At 49.2% G+C, this 21,999-nt stretch overlaps 1 protein-coding gene across 1 annotated transcript in view; it reads left to right on the plus strand.

Annotated features, from left to right (window-relative positions):
- The window catches only part of BLTP2 (bridge-like lipid transfer protein family member 2), a 604,102-nt gene that overhangs the window by 567,727 nt on the left and 14,376 nt on the right, over window positions 1-21,999 (plus strand). The gene's annotated exons all lie outside the window — the stretch shown is intronic.

A 21,999-nucleotide genomic window follows, 5' to 3' on the forward strand; every position in this document is an offset into this window, starting at 1 on the left:
TTGAAGTTTTCTCACTTATTACATAGAACCTTTGCTTCTGATAAAGAGCACAGGGAGAGGTAAGCTTGCACTTAAGGGGTGGCTTGGCTCTCCTTTACTCTTAAATTCTAAATCAACCATAAAATTCATATAAGTAACTAAAGCAATGCAAAATTGTGACTCACTCTTCACAACCCACACACCCCACGGTAGTGTCCTTTTAAGTTTTGAAAATAATGTAGTGCCTCAACACTAATTTACCAGAGAAACCAAGCACTCGATGATCAGGCTGCCATCATTGGAGATACCACTAGCACAATCCACTTATAGTTGGGGATTTCAATAATAGATCGCTTGACAAGACCGGGAAAGATAACAAACAATCTAAAAAGGTCGCTGTGCTGCAAGCTTTATTTGATTCCTGCTCTACATCATCTGCTCACAATCTTAAGAAAGCAAAAGTTCAGACATGGGCCCCGCTGCCAACATATAGGAATATCTCCACAATTGACTATATATTAGTTGGCAGTACACTAGCTTTTCACCCGAATGACTTTGTCATATACAACCGAGTATAAAGCGCCCATAGGCCCCTTAGAGCATCATTTAGTCTTTCCACTGCTCTATCCTGAAAGTATACAACTGTAGGTGAACCCACGGAGGAAGAATGCAAAAAAGTCCCCCGTTGGATAAAATGGACCATTAATCTCGGCACCAAATTGTCTGTATGGACCACTAAAAATGAACAATTAAAAACTTAATTCAGCCCGCAGGCTCTAGGTGGAATATCATATGCTTGTCAAAAGCAGGGACCAAACCAGCTAAACCGGGGCCCGAATAAGGAAACGCTGGAAAGCAAATGGGAGCTTCAAAAGGCCCCAAAAGCAAAACAAAGAGGCTGCCACTGGATCTCTTTGAGCTGCCTATAAGAAATTTGCATGGGAGAAACGTACTAAATGAATAGAAGAGGCTTGGCTCAATTTTCTCCCTTCTTAAGGGAAAAAAATCCAGCTCCATTTTGGACATATATATTTTGATATTTGATATTTATTGATTTTTATATAGCGCAACTATCGCTCCGGAAGGAGCATCTTGGCGCTGAGCAATCAGAAGAGACCAACTTGATGGAAATGGGAATCATATGGCTGCGAGGACCAAAGAGTCGGGTCGAAGGAAGATCCAAGTCTTCAGAAGTTTTCTGAAAAGGGTTTCTGAAGGGGCGTGCCTGAGGTTGGGGGGAAGGCCGTTCCAAGCCTTAGCCGCCAGGAGTGAAAAGCTTTTTCCACCTTTCGTTTTGAGCTTAAACCTGGGTATGGTAACCAGATTGGCTCCTGATGACCTCAGGCAGCGTGATGGAGTGTACTGAGGGAAGCGCTTGACAAGATAGGAGGGGCCTGTGTTCTTAGTGGCTTTAAAGACAGTAACAAGGAGTTTAAAAAGGATCCTTTTGTTGAGGGACGTCTAATGGAGGGTGTTGAGGGCCGCCGAGGCCGAGGACCTTCTCGGGAGTCCGAGAACGAGCCTGGCCGCCGCGTGCTGGACGCTCTGTAGCTGAGGGGTTAAACCCTGGGTTGGAGTGGCGTTGTAAGAGTACCCCTTGCAGGAGGAGGAGGAACCCTAGAAGAAGAGGTAGGGGGAGGAGAGCCTTCCCTGAGACTCCTGGTCCGCCTGAGGTTGTAGGCCCTAGGCTGGAGAACCAGTGGCAGTCTAGTCCTGTCTTGCAGACAGGGAGAGTGGAGAATGGCTACTATGTGACAGGGGTTACTACCCCCCGCTCTGCGAATAGGCAAGGACTGGTGGCACCTGGGTGGCCCAGGGCCTGGTCCTGGCCGCGGACAGCTTGGGAGTACCAGTGGGGTAGCCCAGGTGGTCCAGACAGTGTGTTGAGAAGGAACCCCATGGGTTCACCGTGGCGTAGAACAGGAGGGTGTCCCTGCAGTTGCGGGCCCGCGTCCGTGTTCTATCGCCCCAAGCAGGGAAGTCCATCACGGTGGTGATTGTTCTACCCTGCGTTTTGGCTGGAAGGGGGTTGTGTTGGACTTGGCCCGTATGGCAGGTTCACCCCTAGACTTTTTGCTTGTAATAGTGACCTGGTGATGGTGATTTTTGGGTTCTGCGCACTTTCACTGTGTCCCAGTGGAAAGTGCGTGCGCACTCTGAGTGCATGTGATGAGATAGGCCTGCCCTCCCATAGGAATGCATGGGGAATGTATGTGTCCCTGGTAGTTCCTGATGCGTGGGGTGTACAGGTTCGAATTTGATATGTGCGAACTCGTGAGAGTGAATGCTTCGCAATGGTGTGTGCTGCATGAGTGTGTCATATGTAGAAATGCCATTTCCAAGAGTTGGCATAATAGTGTAAAATATGCCTGGCGTGTGATTGGCTGGAGCAGGCTGGTGAGCCTGGCTCCAGGAGTCTGGATGGGTCTGCCCGGTGGTGAGTGTGAGATTAGCATGAGTGATGTGTGGGAGGAGTGTACCTGTGTCCTGGATGGGCTGGGTTTTCCCCCACACAATGCTGGCTCCGCCCCCCTGTGGTGTGACTGATGACCCTAGCCCTGCCAGTGAAAGAAAGGGGTGGTTGGGCCATCAAGGGTACTCAAGGACCAGCTGCGACTGGGTCTGCCCCCACCCTGTGCCAGAACAAAGGATTTGGTGTATAAAAATGGGGCTGTGTCCCCATTGAAACTGTTCTCTTCCAGGATCCTGAGGGGGCTGCTGCTGCTGTTGCTGGGCCAGAGGACCGCCACTTGGGGTGTCTCCCTGCCTGGAGACCCAGTGTGCTGGCTCTGGGCCCAGCCTTGCCCCCCCGCCTGCCTACAGAGACTTTTGCTGGACTTTGCTGTCCTATAGCGCCTGGGGGCGCTGCATTTGATTGATAGCGCTGGGAGCGCTTTTCTTTCCCCTTCTAGCGCTTAAGAGCGCTTTATTTTGCATTTAGCGCAGGGAGCTCTGTTAATTGCCTTTTAGCGCTGAGGAGCGCTTTACTTTTGGAAGCCGGAGTCCACCCGGCGTTTGCCCCGCTGCGTGACGATTTTCGAGTCCTCTGGCAGGTGCCCGCCCTGCCAGGGACATTGCCGCCTTCGAGCGAGTGCCACCTCGCTTTGTATATTAATTGAAGCCGGTGCCCAAGGGGTCGCGCTGCCATTGGCTGCCAGACCGGAAGTCAGGCAGGCCAGGGCGGGACATCGAGACAACCGGAAGCGGACGGGAGCTCACCCCGCGCTCCGGTGAGAAGAGAGAGCAGGCGCCTGGTCGTCTCCCCCCCCCCCCCCCTCTCCGGGCTCCCAAGAGTGAGGGAGAGCCCCAGGGAGAGAGGGAGAAGAGGAGAGAGAGCCCCCGAGGAGTGGGAGCTCTCGAGAGGAGCCGCCACCCAGAAGAGCCCAGCAGAGAGGAGCTGACGTCGCGAGGAGCCGCCGCCTCCAACAGCCGGTGAGTGCGGGCGGGCTCCGGGTCGCTCCTCTGCTCAGGGAAGGGCCGGGGGTTCAGAGGTGGCAATCAGTGTGCTCAGAGCGGCCCCGGTTGGCAGCGGGCCGCTCCCACGATCTCTGGGGGCGTTCCTTCTTTGAGCCAGTCGAGGCTCCAACATCCAGGCAGCACCTTTGTTCATAGAGCCACGAGGGCTCTAGTGCCTCCCTGTTACGCCGGGTCCCCTGAGAGGGACCCCACGGCCCGCATTTGTTTCCTGAGCCCTGAGAAAGGCTCGAAGTGCCGATTTGCTTTGCGAGCCCAGAGAGGCTTTTCAAGTGCTCCTAGGTCCCCCGTGAGGGACCCCACTGCCCAGTAAGGCGGCCGTCTTGTTCAAGAGCCGGTGAGAGGCTCAGGGCATTTCCTGTTCTTGAGCCAGAGAGGCTCCCCTGCCCAGTGAGGCGACCTTCCTTCGTTCTGCGAGCCCAGAGAGGCTCTGAGGGTGCCATTAGTACTCAGAGCCCAGAGGGGCTGCATTGCTTCGTTTTGAGCCCTTAGAGGCTCAGGGGCATAATTGATATTCAGAGCCCAGTGAGGCTCTTGAGAGACAGTCAGTTGGGCAGAGCCTGCGAGGCTCCAGCGTTGGCCATCATGGTCTGCACAGCTGCCCAGCACTTCGTGGGCAGCTGCCACGTTTAGGCCCTGACATTGGGACACAGGGACTGCCACAGGTGGTGGCTAATGTGGATTTTGCGTTATTGTGTTTGCTGTTCCTTGCACCTCTGAATGTGTTTTTATGCGTCATGTGCTGTGTCCTTTTACACCGCTGAATGTATTGTGATGCATCATGTGTTTCCTTCCTTAGACCCCTACAGGTATAGCGATACTTAGGTGGTTTCCTTCTTGCTAGTACAGGTGGTGCTAGCGAGGCCCAGGTTCCTTGTGTGATCTCCTAGGATAGTGAGGATTGCATAGGTGGTGCTCACCTGGTACCAGTAGTGACTGGTTGTGTGCTATATGTTATTTTTGTACTACAGTTTTAATTCTATGTGCTAAAAGTGCTAACTTCTAAAAGTGCTGATTCCTGACAGTGGTCCAGGTGGCCCTGTCTTGTACATATCCCCTGTAAATTCTGCCCGTGCCCCTGGCACATTGTAAAGTGTGTGTTTCTCTAATGTGTTTTGGTGTAATACAAAGGCTATTTTTATATATAACCTTGTGTGGAGTTTCCTTTGTGGTGGGCCTTGGGTGTTGTTGCTGGGGTGCGTGCGCAAATACTTAACTCATATCGCCTCCAAGTTTAGCCTTGCTGCTCGCGCCACGTTACCTAGAGGGTGAGCAGGGGTTATCTTGGCGTGTAACTCCCTTGCCCTGACTTGGGAGTGGTGGTCTCTGACTGACTTTAGCGCAAGCCCTGGCCAGCCAGGGATCCCATTTCTAACAGAACTGCCCTGTCGGGAGATTTGTGTCCTCTGCAAGAGTCGCAAAGGAGAGGAGAGCACCATCCGAGAACAGGTCTCCCAGCGTGTCTACCCCTGCAGCAGTCCAGCTGTCTAGGACTGTCGTCGTCAGTGCCCCAGTTGGGGCACTGACAACAGCACCGTCGCCCGGGTAAGGCGCAAGCAGCGCTGGAAGCATCTACGCGCTACTGCCAGGTATAGTTGCGAGGGACGGGGAGTCCGGGTTAATGGGTGAAACAGCACATGGATCTGTAGCAGAGTCCAGACAGTAGTATCGGTGGCCGTGTCCCCCAGGTTTTTACTACCCAGACACCCACTGCATCTGTGCCGCTAGGTAATATAGCTCCATGTTGGGAACTGCTAGTCCTCCTGCGTCCGGGGGCAGATATAGCTTTGTCAGCGCAATGCGTGGTCGGCCTTTATTCCAGATCAGGTCGCGAAGCAGAGCTTCGAGGTCCCGGAACACCCGGTTGGGGACGTAAGTCGGGATGTTTGCAAAATAATACAATAGTCTGGGTAAGACTAACATTTTTATCAAGGCAATCCGGCTGGGGACGTTTAGTGGTAGAGTTTTCCAGAACCCTATTTGCGACCGGATGGACGTAATCGCCCGCATCAGGTTCCCCTCTAAGATATCCGGAGGATTCCGGTAAATGTGGATACCTAAGTATCTAAATGTTGTGGGATACCACTGTAACTTTTCACCACCCAGGCATATCTCACACTCGGGCGCATCTGGGTCAAAGGAATAGGCCCCCGATTTAGCCCAATTAACCTTTAATCCCGACATCTCTTCAAAGGTGTGAAAAACGTCTGCAAGGGATGCTGGGACATCAGTTAGATCTTTAATATAGAGGAGGAGATCATCCGCAGACAGCGATACTGCATGAATGCCATCCGCCATCGGTATGCCCCACTCTCCGCCTCGGGATCTGAGGATTGCGGCCAGAGGTTCCACAGCCAGGAAGAATAGTAGGGGCGATAGGGGGAATCCCTGTCTGGTGCCCCTTTGCACCCGAATGGGGTCAGAGAGCAGTGCTCCCATGCGGACGCGAACTGTGGGTCTACGATACAGTAGTCCAACCATGGTCTCATAGTCATCCCCCAATTCGAATTTGTCCAGGACTGCCCGTACGTACGGCCATTCCACCGAATCAAATGCTTTCTCCAGGTCCAGCACTTGGCAGCCAGCTCGTGGCCATTGGAGTGTAGCGTATTCTTGCATGCGGAATAAGCGACGGATGTTATACGAGGTGTGTCGTGTTGCTACAAAACCGTTTTGGTCATGATGCACTAAAGTAGGTACCAGGGGGGCCAGTCTTCGGACTGTGTGGAAGCGAGTATTTTATAATCTGTATTGAGAAGGGCCAGGGGACGGTAGGAACCCAGTCGTGTGCCATCTCTGTCTGGCTTGAGTAAGGACACGAGGGTGGCTTCATTAAGCGTCGGGGGAAGAGAGAAGTCTTCTCTGGCTGCATTGTACATTTTTAGCAGTTAGGGAATTAGGATGTCCGAGTTGGCCTTACAGAATTCGGCTGGCAAGCCATCAGGGCCCGGTGATTTTCCATTCGAGAGGTTGAAAATCGCATCGCGAAGTTCCTCGGGATCTAGTGGCACTCCTAGGTCATCTTGCTGCGTGGTCGGTAAAACAGGCAGGGGGATGGGTGCGAGATATTCAGTTATGGCAGATAGTGGGAGATTCAGGCGGGAGCGATACAGTTCCGAGTAATGATTTATGAATGCCTCATTTATGAGGTGCTGCGTGTAGAGTAAACTGCCCCCCTCCGTCTGTATCGCTGAAACGGGTGTCGTGCGGTCCCCACGTGCAATTAACCAAGACAGCAACCTGCCAGGTCTGTCACCCTGTCGATGCATGCAGGCGGAGTGTGCCGCGAAATTAATGTTTCGCAAGCGTTCCAGGAGGCGATCATGTTCCGCTCTGGTTCCCTTTCATGATTTAGCAAGTCAGTCTCCAGTCGCGTCAGGTCGTCTTCCAACTGCCGTCGTATGTGCCCCTGTGCGCCCAAACAGTGTCCCCGCGTCACCACCTTGAAGGCGTCCCACTCTATTTGGGGGGAGGATGCCGTACCATCATTGAGCTCAAAGTACTGAGCTGTTTGCGTGAGTAGGGAATCGTGAAAAGTCGCGTCCAAAAGGAGGTCTGGTTGGAGGCGCCAAGTGGGAATGGGGGGGTGTGGACGTTCCCATGCGATATTCAGCGTGTGGGGGTTGTGATCTGAATGTGTGCGGCCCATATATTGCGTGTCTGTGACTAGTGGGAGGAGGTCTGAGGTGATCATGTATCGGTCTAAACGCACATGTAGGGTGTGCACACCCGACCAGTAGGAGTATGTCTGTGTTGTGGGGTTTCGTGTCCTCCATGCATCATGTAGGTCCCATTGTGTGGCCCAGTTAATAAGGGTTTTCGTAGTAGTGTGTGCTTGGGCATTAGCTGGGGATGCGGAGGACCTATCCAGGTTTACATCTAAGACACAGTTGTAGTCGCCCCCTAGGACCCATGTAATCCCATGCCAGGTCGCTAGCGCCGTTGAGAGGCGAGCAAAAAAGGCGCCCTGCTCGGTGTTTGGGGAGTACAGTGAGGCTAGCACTACAGGATGTTCATCAAGTCTACCCCTGACCATCACATATCTGCCCTCAGTGTCTATCTGCACATCCATGGTCGCCCAAGGGGTGCCTGGCCTAACCCACAGAAGCGCCCCACGGGCAAACGAGGAATACTCAGTGGTGTAGAGCTGCCCGCGCCATCTCCGGCGCAGTGCTTGTACCTCTGTCTTGTTTAAGTGCGTCTCCTGTAGTAGGGCCACATGAAATTTGTGTTGTTTCAGGTAGGAGTATATCTGATAGCGCCTCGACAGTGTATGCATGCCCCTAACATTCCACGTACAGATCTTGATATCAGCCATAATCAACATAGGAGTGGGAGCCACCTCCCTCGCCCATCCCCCATTCCTCAGGCGCGCACCCCCACCGGTCTCCTGGCGTCCTTCCCCCACCCACATCAGACACAGGCATTGTCACTTATAAGAGGATCCCAGGCATTTCCCCAAGAGTAAGGTTAGGATAAAAAGCATACAGCCCAAACATTGCAAAACAATAACAAATTGCAAAAGGTCGGCTCCGTAACATGTCGCCGTCCAAACCCTCTAATGAGTTAAGAGCTATACAAGTCTAGGGGGTGGTAAGTGGTCGGTAAGAATAGTAACAAGGTATTATGGTTTACAATGAAGGAGGGAAGAGAGGAATAGTGGGGATGGAGGGCCCCACCGCCCACCCCAGGCCGTGGGAATCTTGCCACAGCTGATGGGCCTCTCCTGGTGCCACCCACCAAGTCGAATAGGAAAAGATATCCATACACAGTCACTTGCTGTGGGAGAGAAGGTGCAGAAGGCACAAGTCATCAGCAAACAGTGTTCACACAGTTCCACCAGGAGGACGGTCCTAGTAGTAGGAAAAGGGGGTTCCAGCACCTCTAGCCAATTGCATAGGATGGATGCAAGGGGTCACTCACTGCGTCTCGTCGGTGTTGGCAGCCGTTGAGCAATGGGATCTCACCCATACCCCTCCCGACAAACCTCCGGCAGCTAAAGGTGCGTCTGGGCCAGGTCACTGAGGCCAGCCGCCGCAAGGCTTCGAGCGGAGGAGCTTCGATTGTCCCCCCCTTAGGCCAATAGCTCTGCCGTTTGTGGTGTGATGTCTGGGAGATCGTCGGATCGTTGAGAGTCCGGCAAACCATAAATGGCTTCGTCGTCACTTGGGAAGGCCCGCGGGCTGGTACGCGGTGCGGATGAGGGTGTTGGGGAGCTGCTGATCTCCGATACTTTGCGCAGTGCATCCCGTTGTTCCTGTAGTATCTGGTCCGCCGGGGGGGAGCATGCAGTTGCCTCCTGTGAGTGTTGTGGCGTGGGTGATTTGTGTCGACTGCATCGTCTCTGTCCTCTGGCGCGCAGTATCGTGGCAGTGCCTTTGGTCTTCCTGGGCGTCCCTTCCACTCCGCCATCCAGCCAGGTTTCCACCTCTTCGGTATCCGTGAAGAAGTGCGTTTTGTCCTGTGCCACCACGCAAAGTCTAGCCGGGAAGAGGAGAGAGTATTTAAGGCCCAATTGTCTCAGCCTGCGTTTCGCCGCCATGAAGGAGTGTCTTTGTCTCTGTACCTGAATGGTGCAGTCAGGGAAGAACATCACCGTCGCATTATCAATCCAGATGTCTCCAAGTTTCCTGGACTCACGCAGGATAGTGTCCCGGTCCCTGTAGTTGAGGACCCGGAGGATCAGCGGTCTGGGGTTGGAGCCTGGGGGGAGGGGTCTAGTAGGGACACGGTGCGCTCTCTCCACCACAAAATGAGGCGATAACACACCTTCTGGCAGGAGGCCCTTGAGCCAGTCTTCCACGTGTCCGGTGGGGTCCGTCCCTCCCATTTTCCCGGTATGCCTACGAGTCTTATGTTGTTCCGTCTCGCCCGCCCTTCCGCGTCCTCCACCCGTTCCTCCAGGAATTCCATCCTATTGAGAAGATCGCTGACATGTTTCTCGGTCTGATTCACTTGGGGTTCAAGAGCAGTCATCGAGCCCTCCAGTGTCGTAGTGCGATCCTGTAGTTTCTTATGATCAACTCTTAGATGTGTCAGGTCAATTGCCACATTGTCTATCTTAGCCTCCAGGGAGGTGCGAGTCTGTTGGAGAGACGCTTCCAGGCGTTCCATCACAGCAAGGAGGTTGTCTAATTTCGTCGTTACGGCGTCAGAAGCCATTTAGGCGGTGATTTGGTGTGTTTCCCTTTAAGTGATGTACCACCCGTGCCCGTGCGTGTCCTCATTCCCCCAGACATGAACAAGACGTGGCAAGAAGACGTCGTCTATGATTATGTGTATAGGCAAAGGATCTAGTCCCGCAATGGATGTGCTTGAGCGGTTAGGGCGCCAAATCGTCAATCTTTGTGAGGGGCACCAAGCCTTGTCCAGGGGTAGAGCTCAATGGTGGCGTTTTCCAAGGCCTACTACATATATCTTAACTACTCAGTTTTCGCCTTGCAGGCAGCTTTACCATTGTCCCTGTCTCAATGAGTGGGTGGAGATCGGCGGCTCGAGCGAGGGGAGCCCGCACCCAGCGGGGCAGCATCGCAGGGTAGCGCCTCAATGCGCCAAGGAAGTGCATTCAGAGAAGCCTCTGTAGTTCTCCACAAGCGTGGTTCCGTAGGTGTAGGCCTGTCTCACCCCGCTACCAAGAGAAGCAACCAGGCGGGCTTACCGTGGTCCTGGCGTGTGTCCACTGTTAGCAAGGGGGGAGGAGCGTGAGGGAGACCCCCAGGCGGCAGCGCCACTGTGGCAGGGGTCGGTTGTCTGCACTCGTCTCCCCGGCGCCCACCGCCCACGTGATCAGTCTCCCTACCCCTGGAGAATGTCCGTGTTAATGGCGGCCGGCAGGGCTGAGGCGTTGTTCGCGTCTCCACCGCCTCCGAGTTCAGCCACCTGAGTGAACGGATCCTCTCCCTCACTGGCGCCTCTTCAATCGGCGTTCCGGGGAAGTTGGATTGCGTTCCCTCAGCCCCACGGTGGTTAGGGCCCAAGGCAGCTCCTCGCCGCTCACCGGCTGGTCGTGGCTCAATCGGCCTATCGTAGCATTTCCCCTCAGATCTTCCGTCGTGTGAGGGCGTTCCCCCCCTAAGCCCACCCCCCACCAGCCGTCCCGCAGTAATTTAAGAGGCTATGCGGAGGCAAGGCAGTGGGGGTTAGACAGCAAGCATGAAGGGGCCATTTGGCTGTGTCCGACCCGCTGGTGCTGGATTGGGTGCGTCTTCGGGCCTACCGCGCCAGTCAAAGCCTCGGCCTCGCCTAGTTGATCCTCCCTGACGAGAAACTTCTTCACCTTTAATGGCCTCTTTTATCAGCAGATTAAGGGGACTAGTATGGGGGCAATTTTTGCTCCAAACTTGGCTATACTGTTCATGAACGAGATTGAAAAAGAGGTAATACTCTCGCCATCCAATCCCTTCCACTCAGGAATTGGACTATGGCGTAGATACATTGACGACATTTTCATGATTTGGAAATGTGAAGTCCGTGATCTACGCCATTTTCAACACTGGATGGATAATAACTGTTGTGGCCTTCACTTTACCCTTACTTCAAATAAAATCTCCATTGACTTCCTGGATCTGTCCATCTTCCACCAGGATGGAGTTCTTCTGACACGCCTGTTCAGAAAAACTACAGAGCGTAATACACTATTAGACTATTCCAGCAACCACCCCAGAGCCTTGCGGGACTCACTACCATTCTCCCAGTTTCTGCGAATCAGGAGAAATTGCTCTTGTAGGCAGGATTATTTCAAGGAAAGTGCCATTCTAGCAGACAAACTTAAAAACAGGGGCTATCCTAGGCGTATTGTCAAAAATGCACTCAAAAGAGCATGGTACAGACCTAGAGAAACTTTGTTAACACCAACTCAAAAAACCCCACAGGAGAGGATAGCTTGTGTTACTACTTTCTCCCCAGTGTCTAACAAATTGAGAAAAATGATACTCCGCCACTGGTCTGTCATTAATGCAGGCGCACTAGAAATTGAGCGTCCCTTATTTGTTTTAAAAAAAAGCAAAAATCTGAAGGACCACTTAGTTCGCGCCGCACTGCCAAGCCCCAGTCAACCCTCCACACTTGAAACTATATGGGGTCTGTCCCCAGTTGTAGGACATGTGAAATGTGGCAATTGCAGTGTATGTGATATAACTATTGAAGGAAAAACCAGAGTATTTAATAACATCACTTTTACTAGTTCTTCACTGTCAAACTGTAACACCTGCAATGTGATATATTTGGTTCAATGCCCATGTTTAAAAATGTATGTGGGTCAAACTTCACAGAAGGTGAAAACAAGGATCTGCCAGCACAAGAGTCTCATTCGCTGTCAGACCCAGAATGCCCCGCTTGTGGAACATTTCATCAATGCCGGGCACACAGAAAATGATTTAAAGTGGACTGTGTTGAAGGTTTTAAAGTTACCACCCAGAGGAGGATGCATGGCTCAACTTCTCAATAAGGAGGAACTAAAATGCATCATATTGCTGGACACAATACAGAATGGTCTCAACCGGACCGAGGACTGGGCAGGTTTGCTGTAAATGGCCAGATGCTGACTCAAGAGACTGCTTAAAATGACAATCAAGTTTGTCTGATGTTCAGATGTATAAGTTGTTCCAACATCATGTCTGTTTTTGCTAGTTTTTAAATTCCAATATTATTATGGACAGAAACTGCACTTGTGTAATGTTTGCCGAATGCTTCCAATACGGGAATCAAGGTGCACTGACGAATTGCATGCAAAAGAGCACATTCCCCTAGTTCACTTAATCTATACTACTCTAAGATGGCCACCGCTTGGACGCCTTCCCCGCCCCCTTCTATTCCTACTCCCTCATCGATTTCTATTAATTCACTTGTCTCTGGGACTTAGCTTACTTCCACAATCTCGGGAAGCCGGCGGACTGCCATCGAGCATACCGCCCGTTCTTCACTCGGATCGCGAGTGAGGGAGCACTGCCTCCACGCTTAAGGTAAGGGTTCCTGTACCCCCACCCTCCTTCCCAGCCACGGTACCCTGAGTGCCTTCCCTCTGAATCCCCTCTATCCCTGTTTATTTGCAGACCGTGTAACTGTAAGCGCACAATTGGACGCGCTCCTGACAGAGCATACTGGCCCGCGATTTTCGTATCCCTTCTAGCGAGGCATCACCAGTAACTGGATAGGCACCTTGGCAACAAACGTCCGACCTATCGGAATAGGACTTCGAGGTAATGTCCTGTCCCCCAGGCACGATTTTACTAATGCCTGACACTAGCGCATGATACTTATTCGTTTCACTCTCCTTTAGGCATCAGCCCCCCATCCTACCATCTCTCCTTGAATCACAGGAGAAATACGAAGCTCTTTTGAAAAGGTGTGCAACTTATTATTTATTTTCCATTATTAGCTCATTAGGCTCACTCATTTTACTGTGAGTTCTTCAGGCTCATATAGAATTCCGTCACGAGCACGCAAAGCATGACCACGTCGGATTCACCACAACGGCAACTATAAGTTGATACACGACACGCTGGCCACGATTTCAAGTGTCTTAAATCGTTTTAAATGTACTAGGCAGCATGCGACTCTCACATGAGCCACCACTACGGCGCCTCCTTTGAAAGCGACACTAATAGGCACAACCACGTTAGCGCCCAAAGGCTCACGGTGGCAAAATTCGAATCGGCGTCGTTTCAGACTGCTCTCACTTCCCTGAGATTGGAACACTGGAAACTTGTGATTTAAGTCAACTTCACAAAGGCATGTTAAAAATGAACAATGTGTGCATTGTACCTGCAATAAGTAATTGTAATTAGTGCCATATTTAACCTTATTTCTTTTCCCTTCTTTTTTCCCCCATCTTTGTAAAAATGTTATTTCCAACAGGTTTTAAAAAGCACATACAGGCAATACACTGTTTATGTCCTGATGATGATCCCAGTTCACTAGGAGCCGGGGATCGAAACGCCGTCGACACTTTTCCAAATTCTGTAACTTTCCCATCGTGTTCACACTGTTACATGAATTGGTTGTCTGAACTTGCTGTGCTAATATGCTATTGATGCAAGGGACAATTGGCTCCCATGTTCTTTTTGCCTGATATTCTCTACACTCTTTTTTCTTGCTTTTTTCCTACCTCGTAATTCTCTCTGATTGTACTTTTTGGATAGGTACAGGCTTGTACCCTATCAACTCTTGTATTAGACCTCTCTGATGGTCTTTTAAATTTGGTTATATTTGAAATAAAATTTCAAGCCCGGCTGGGTACTGAAAACATGAGTCAATATGAACTGATTTGAGTCTATATTTGCATTTTTTGTGAAAACCTAATCCTATGGACCACTGTTTTTCATAATAACTTCCCTGAGCAGGGTCCGCCCAGTGCGGCCGCAGGGACGCAACCTCCGCCGGTGCGGTTCTCGGCCAGCAAGGCACTGCAAGCTCAGTCAAGGTGTCGGTGGGGGCTTCCTCCGGTTCTGCCCACCGCTGTGTCCCAAACAGGATAAGATTGGCGGAAAAACGGCCTCTGGAAGGGGAGCCCAGAACGGAGCTCTACCCCGCCACGTCCGTTGCCATTGCGCGCCAAGCCACGCCCCCCAGAGTTAGAATGTTTATATATGTTTGAGAGATTAGTTAGAGTGAGCGAGCTGAGCAGCAGGAAGCAGCTCCTAGTGGGGCATGGATGTTACATCTACATCACATCTGTAACCTGTAACTTAGACTATTATCTCCTGTTAAACTTCATCATAAAACCTACGATACCTGCCTACTAAGGATCTTTTATTGATTGCAATGGCGATGAGTGGAGAACTAACCTATGCGTGCACAAGTTTGAAGAGGAAGATTAAGTTACCTGAAACAAGTGAAAGGATATGGGAGAGAAAGATAAAAGTCTACAAGAAACTAAGAGAAAGGGGATAAAGATAAAGGTGAAGATAAAGTGAATTCTAAAAGAAAAAGAGACAAAATTTCACTGTAATTTCTCAATACAAAACCTCATCTACCTCGATTTTACCGCTGAAAAGGTGTTGTGCCCTTGACACCATGTATTACCTTCAGGACACTTTACATAAACATACCCAGTCAAAATTGCAATTATTATTTAAGCCAATGAAGAGAGTTGTTGAGTATTTTAAAGGATTTTATTTTCTAGTCAAAAGTTAATTTTTCTCTGACCCTTTATTCATTAGTAAAATATCAATCAGGTTACAGAATTTGAAAAACAGGAAAAATAGCATTAGCCTGCAAGAAAATAAAATGACAACTTACAACATGCCGTCTACTTAATTGTGAGGGGCATTTTGGTCTTTCAATTGTATGCAGTCTCCTTATGATTATGGAGTTTGAATAATACTGTATTATACAACTTTGTGACAACAGAAGTATGCTCATTCATTTCACCAGGACATGCGTCGTTGGATTTAAAGTTTTAAAACATTTTCAGCGTTCTGGAAGTGCAGTTAAGGTGCAGACTACATTCTGGAATCAAATCTGTGTCTAGGAGGAAGCAAGAAGTGTGTACACTTATTGATTCCTGCAAACATGAGGAGAACTGACCAGAACAAACGTGTATTTACAGTTTTAAAGTGAACATTCTGCATTCCCCGCACATTGGACGAACATTCTGTGCATGTCCGCACCTGGGAGAAATGGGTGAGGTATCGCTCACCGTTGTACTGAACTTCGTGTTACCTGCTATGTTTTGTTTCTCATGATGGGTTTGAGTAAAGTTGTCAGTAAGATTTATTTATTTATTTAAAGTTTTATATAGCGCGAACAAGATCTTTGCAGATATCAGAGCGCTTTACAGAAACAGTAGGTAGGATAAACAAGACTCTTAAATCAATATGAGATTCCGTAGACAGTGAGTTGCAAAAATAGGGTATCAATCATACAAGAGTATACAGAGTAATAACAATCAAGAAACAATAATATGGAAACAGTACAATGTCTAAACGGATAAGATTATAGCACCCCAGGGGGTGAATAAACACAATGTTGAAGGCAGAGCAGTAGTCAGTAGTGGGTGCATTGCAGGTTATTGAGGCACTCAAGTCCTAGTGTACAAAGGTAAGTATTCAGACAGCCGATAATGAGGGAGCCAAATTCTGTCATTGTTCCAGTATCAATAGTGTTCAGGTGTATTTAGCCATAAGGATGGCCTTCACCTCTTTCTTGAAGAGTATAGTGGACGGGATAAGCCTGGTTTCTGGCGGGAGTGCATTCCAGATCCTAGGTGCCATTCCAGAGAAGGAGCGTTTGTATGTTTTTTCCTTCCGGAATCTCAGTGGTTTCAGGAGGAGAGTGTTTGTGTTCTGTTGGATCTTGAGCCTCCTGATATGGTCAGCTTATGAGAGAGGTAGTTGGGTGCCTTGTGGTGTACGGCCGAGTGTGTCATACAGGCAATTTTCAACTGAATTCTGGCTTCAATAGGCAGCCAGTTCAGGGCTTTTAAGTCAGGGGATATATGCGAGTGTTTTCTTGAGCCGGTGATGAGTCTCGCGGCCGCGTTCAGGGAGGCTCTTAGGGGAGCCGTTGTTGTCAGGGGGAGCCCGCTGAGAGCCACAATTCCGTAGTCTATGCGAGGAATGACTAAGGCTTGTACCACAGTTTGGAAGTCCTTGGGTGGTAGGAAGGGTTTGAGTTTTCTCAGCGTGTTGATTTGGAAGTTGGCTCCTTTAGTTGCTATGCTAATATGCTGCTGCATGTCGAGATTGCAGTCCAGTGTGATGCCAAGGGATTTCGCTGAGTCCACGATGGTGGGTTGGACATTGAGTGCGGTTAGATGATTGAGCCAGGTTTGGGTGATGGCCTTTTTCGCAGGAGGAGAGATCAGAAGGAACTCAGTTTTCAGAGCATTTAGTTTGAGGTGATTGTCGGCCAGCCAAGCTTGGGTGTTTCTTAGTGTGGCATTCAACAGATTGATGTCTTCAGGGGATTGAAGCTTGAGGTAGAGCTGAGTGTCGTCGGTGTACATATGGAAATGTATCTTAGAGGATTGAAGCAAGGTGGTGAGTGGTTCCATGACGAGGTTGAACAATGTGGGGGATAGGGAGGAACCTTGCGGAACGCCCAGTGTTGCGAGGACAGTGCGTTGTTGATCTTGAACCTCTGAGAACGGTTGTGCAGAAAGGACGTGAACCATTTGAGAACCGTCCCGGATATGCCCATTCTGGTATTTAGGAGCTCCAGTAGATTCTCGTGTTTGACCGTATCAAATGCTGAAGAGAGGTCAAGAAGGATGAGGAGGCAAGACTCATTGTGATCAAGGATTTGGAGGGCATCATCTATTATGTGTGTCATGGCCGTTTCCGTGCTATGCTTTGCTCTGAATCCGGATTGGTGAGAGTTGAGGAGGTCAAACTGCTCATTGTGTTTTGTCAGTTGGAGTTGTACGCATTTTTCTAACAGTTTTGCTAGAGTGGTGATATTGGTGATAGGACGATAGTTGTTTAGGTCGGCCGGGTCAGCTGTGGGTTTCTTGAGTATAGGCGTGACTTGCCCAAACTTGAGGGAATCTGGGATGAGCCCTTGTTGCAGGGAACAGTTGATGATTTTAGTCCAGAGTGGGAGGAACAGGGGGGTGAGGACTTTAACAGCATTGGCAGGTAGGGGATCTGTGTGGTGATTGGCGGGTTTCAAGGTGACCAGCAGCTTGTGGATTGATTCTTCGGAATAGGTGTCGAAGGACGTCCATGAAGCGTTGTTTTTAGCAATTATATGGTGTATATTGTTGTGGAATATTGTGCACATTTATGCAAAAGGAGCAATTTTATATTGAGTCCATTTTGGAAATCCAGAAATTGCTTTCTTGCAAAAATGCTGTTTTTTAAGAGTAGCATTAAGTATATAATGTCCTTTGTCCTGCAATGGTTGTGGGAGAGAGAGAGTACCATATGTTGAGTTCAATATTATGTAATATCGTGGTAGGATGAACGAGTGTGAGAGATACCCTCTGCCTACTGCTGTAGTGAGCATTTGTTATGTGTGATTATTGTTTGCCTACTGGCCTGATGCATGAGTGTGGGTTGTGGGACACCCTTTACCTTGTTTTCTTTGGTCACAAGCTGCTCTAGGTTGGGATGAGTGTGGGTTGAGAGATACCCTTTACTTTGCTTTTCTTTCGTCACAAGATGCCCAGGGTTGGGATGAGTGTGGGTCGAGAGACACCCTTTGCTTTGCCTAATGTTGTGTTCACAAGATTCCCTATGGTGGGATGAGTGTGGTTTGAAAGAGACCATTGTTCTGAGTATTTTTAGTGTTCTATGTAAAGATGAGTGTGGGTTGTGAAATACCCAATGCCTACTGTATTGTGTGTGTAGATGAAAGAGACCCTTTTATATGCTCTCAAGATGCCCTAAATTGGGATTGAGTGAGGTTGACTTTTTGGACTATAGTCGTAATATACCATTTATGATTGTTTACAATTTCTAAGGGAGGAACTATGTTCTATCCTGAATTAGGCATTGTGAGAAAGTGCCATCTTTCTTGCCTTGGTATGCCCCCACTTTTTTCTGCGTGCGAGCCTGTGCCAACCCCACCCCTCAGGTGGGGGAGACGAGGTGAAGCACGACCTCGGACTCCGGCCATCTTGTAGATGGGGAGCCCTGCCCAATCCCAGCTAGGCTCCTGCCCCCCTCCCACAGGAGAGGAGCAGACTAGGGGGTGTACTCATCCCAGGACAGGGACCCATTGGTCCCTGTCCTTGCCCTACCTGTAACGCCCCTAAATTCAGTATTCCTTCCTCAGATCCTGATACGAAAAGAAAGAGGATCAAGAAGAAGAAGACCCACCATGCAGTTGCTAACAACAGGACGACAACAACTGACTTGGCCCCAACCCTACCGGCCTTTCGATCCTGGAACCTGCTCCTGCCTAATCCCGGCGACTCCTGCGGACAGCAACCTTGGGACACCCGGAGGACCTGCCTGCCTTGACCCTCTTAAAGACTGGGACTCCCATCAGCAGAGGCTCTGCTGCAACAACCCACATGGTGCCAACCAGCAGGCTCCTGACCAGCCCACTCTGCCGAGCCCAGGCCAGGCCCAACCGAACCAAGACCACAAGGACGTTCCCCCCCCCCCCCCCCCCCTCAAAGAACCAGCTGACTCCTGCAGACTCAGAACCAGGGGCCACCCCAACCGCGACCAGCCGAGGGTAAGCTTTTCCGACACTCAAAGACACCCCTGCACCCGGCGCCCTACAGCCCCCTGTGCCTCCCTGTGGGGTACCTACCTGTGCTCCAAGACCCCAACTTACCTCTCGAAGGGCTGGTCGCCCCTGGAGAGTCTCCATCCCCGAGCCTGCAGCCTTTATTCCTTTTTTACCTTTCCCATTGGATAACATTGAGCGCCGGATGGCTCAAGAGCACCATGCACCCAGCCACCCGAGTACCGCTGGCTTTGCCACCTTTGTCCTATCCTACTTCCCCCCTTGCCCTGAGCAAGTGACCAGGAGCTTAGCTCCCACAGCCGCGTGGCCTTCTAGCCAGCAGCCGCCAACCGAAGGCCCCCTTTCCCTCATTGGATATCATTGGGCCTACCTACCTCTGCACCTGGCCGGCCCTGCGCTGCTGTGGCGGAACCGACTATACTTACCTGACCCTAGGGGACCACTGAGTCTACACCTGGAACCTTAACTTCACCAGCCAAGTACTCACCTGAAAACCGGTAACTCACTTACCTGCCATTGGATAACATTGACCCATTTTGACTCGAAATTTTTCTACGTGCGAAGTTTTGAAAACTGCAAATATTCATATAAAATCAGCCGAAGCCCGAATTCCGAAGTACTCACCTGCAAGCAAGCGAGAAGCCAGTACTGTACCTTGCAGCCCAGTACTGAACCGCAAAAGTAATCCTTACCGGGTTTACTAGTAATCTGTATTTTCTCCATAGGAACCCATTGTCTGTTCTTCTATGAAATTTCTTCTAAGTGCCTACTTTTGAAAACTTGAAATATTCTTTCAAAATCATACGGAATACTGAAACGCAATTACCTACCTGTTTTAAGTTCAGACCCCAGTGCTGGCCCTAAAAGCCCAGTACTGGATTACAAAAGTAACGCAATCATACTTTACCTGCAACCTGAATTTTCTCCCATTGAATAACATTGCCAGATTGTCATTGAAAAGTTTCGAAGTATGAACTTTTAAAACAGCTTTATATTCATGAAAATTCACCACAGTTATTAAAACGTTTTTGCTAACTTGGTTTCAGCTTAGACCCCAGGACTGAATCTAGGATCTAGTCCTGGAACTACTAAAGTAATCTGTACTGTAATCAACTGTACTTTTATGGTAACAATTCATTGAACTCAATGCTAAAGTGTGTCTAGGCTTGAGTTGCCTGCAGCAACTCCTGTACCTATTGTGTTCACCAACTTCATTGCTTCCTTGCAAAGTAATTACATGAGAGATCTCATATCTAGCAAAGTATATTTTTATGCCTCTTGGTTCTAAAAATAAAACAACTATAGCTTTGGATATAACAACCATTGGCCTGGAGTTCAGTCTTTGAGTGTGTGAAATCCTTTGCTGACTGAGTGTGTACAACAAATGCTTTGCACTGCCCTCTGGTACTGCCTTACTGCTCGACCAAGCTACCACTTTTGCGAGTGCGAGTAAGGTCAGTCCTGACTTTAACCTCTGTTATATCTTTGGGGTTTGTGGACTCTATACACACTGTATTTCATTATTGTTCAGTATATATAGAGCCACTTTCTCACCGGCATGATGCATTCTCTCCTTAGTTCTCTGCTAACTGGTGCTCAGCGCGTGTGTGTGTGTGTGTGTGTGTGTGTCTGTGTGTCTGTGTTTGTGTGATGTCATAGAGTTAGAATGTTTACGTATGCTTGAGAGATCAGTTGGAGTGAGTGAGAGAGCTGAGCAGCAAGAGGCAGCTCCTGGTGGGGCATGGATGTTGTATCTACATCACATCTGTAACCTGTAACTAAGTCTATTATCTCCTGTTAAACTTAATCATAAAATCTACTCTACCTCCCTACTAAGGATCTTTTATTGATTGCAACAACATGATAAGGGAGAGTATTAGATTTGGCAGATTCTCTGGCATATTTATCAATTGAGTTAAAACCAAACCATTTCCTTTCACTGGTAACACAATCAAAACGGTGTTGGAATTCAGAATCAGATAGATAGATGTTTTTGTTACTTACCTGCAGGTGATAGACAGTGATACACAGGCCATTGTTGGACTGAGCTATGCTCTGCCAGTGGATTTATACCCCAATAGATAAATGTCTGGATAAAATTGCTTATTTTCTAGGTCAGCTGGGTAAAAAATAGTAGTGCTTCACAAACAACTGTAGTTGTTCATGAACATACCCATTCCTTTTGAATAATACATTTTTCCAGACCCTTAAGACATTATTGATCAGGCTGGTTTGGGCAGATAGACAGTCACAGGTCGTTTAGTTTGTTATGGTGCTTCCTTATGTAAGAGGTAACTTCAAGGTTCTAGTTCTGGAAATGTAATACTTGGGAGCCAAGGGAAATTTTTCCAGATACTTGTATTCTCTGCCCAATAGTCTTCATAATCCTACACCAGAGGAAGAGCAACAGATGGTACTCCCTTGTAGTCTTTGTTGCTACACATATTGCCACACCCGGGAGTGGAGATGGTCACTGTAGTAGCCACAGGCATGGAAGATTATAAGAATAAATTCAGATGTGACATTTCTATACTCACCAGCGATACTTCTGGCTCAAAACACACTTTGTCCACTTACCAAAGAGAGCATGGTGATGCAAGCCCTGTGCAAGACTGGCTTGATGAAAGTGGACCATCCCTATGTTGAAGGGAAATTTCTCACATAGATGTGACCCCAATCACTTACACATATTCAAATTACTTTCAACTGAGGCACACCGTGTGGGAGAGGATTGCGGGGTCCCTAAGCAACCACAAGAGTTCGGCCCATTAACCCAGTTAATCAGATACCCAGATTCCACAAGATCGGTATCTAAACTATACACTGTGGTTTCTGCAACTACAGCAAATGGCTCTTCTTACAGAAGGAGGACTGGAAAACTGATATTAGCATGGAGCTTACTTATGCAAAATGAAAGTATTGTTGTATGCAGTCCAAGATAATCTCCATAAATTATAGGCATATGCTGCTTCATTTCAAGATCTTATATCGAGCATATTCCATGCCTGAAAACCTACATAGGATAGACTCAACCGTGCCCCACCACTGCCCGAGATGCTGATCAGATCATGCAGGGTTTATCCACATAGCCAAGATATTTTTAAATACCAGCGTGGGATTACCAATACTATCTAATGCATGAATGGGGCCCAATAGAACCGCGGTCCTTGTCAGCTTTGCTAGGCTATGTTAAGCTGATTGCACATGGAGCTTACAATTCACTGTGATTGGGCTGTTACTGGTTAACGGCAGAGTTGCATTGAACTGGTTTAGGAGTGCTGATCCCAAAAGATATGATTGGCTGAAGGAAATAGACACATGCAATGACAAACTGGAGACGTATGCAAAGCTGCAACCTACCACCTCAAGAACATGCTAAACATCTGCACCATGTTCTTATAACTG

This window comes from Lissotriton vulgaris, chromosome 2_1, assembly GCF_964263255.1.
Source record: "Lissotriton vulgaris chromosome 2_1, aLisVul1.2, whole genome shotgun sequence".
Classification (NCBI taxonomy): Eukaryota; Metazoa; Chordata; class Amphibia; order Caudata; family Salamandridae; genus Lissotriton; species Lissotriton vulgaris.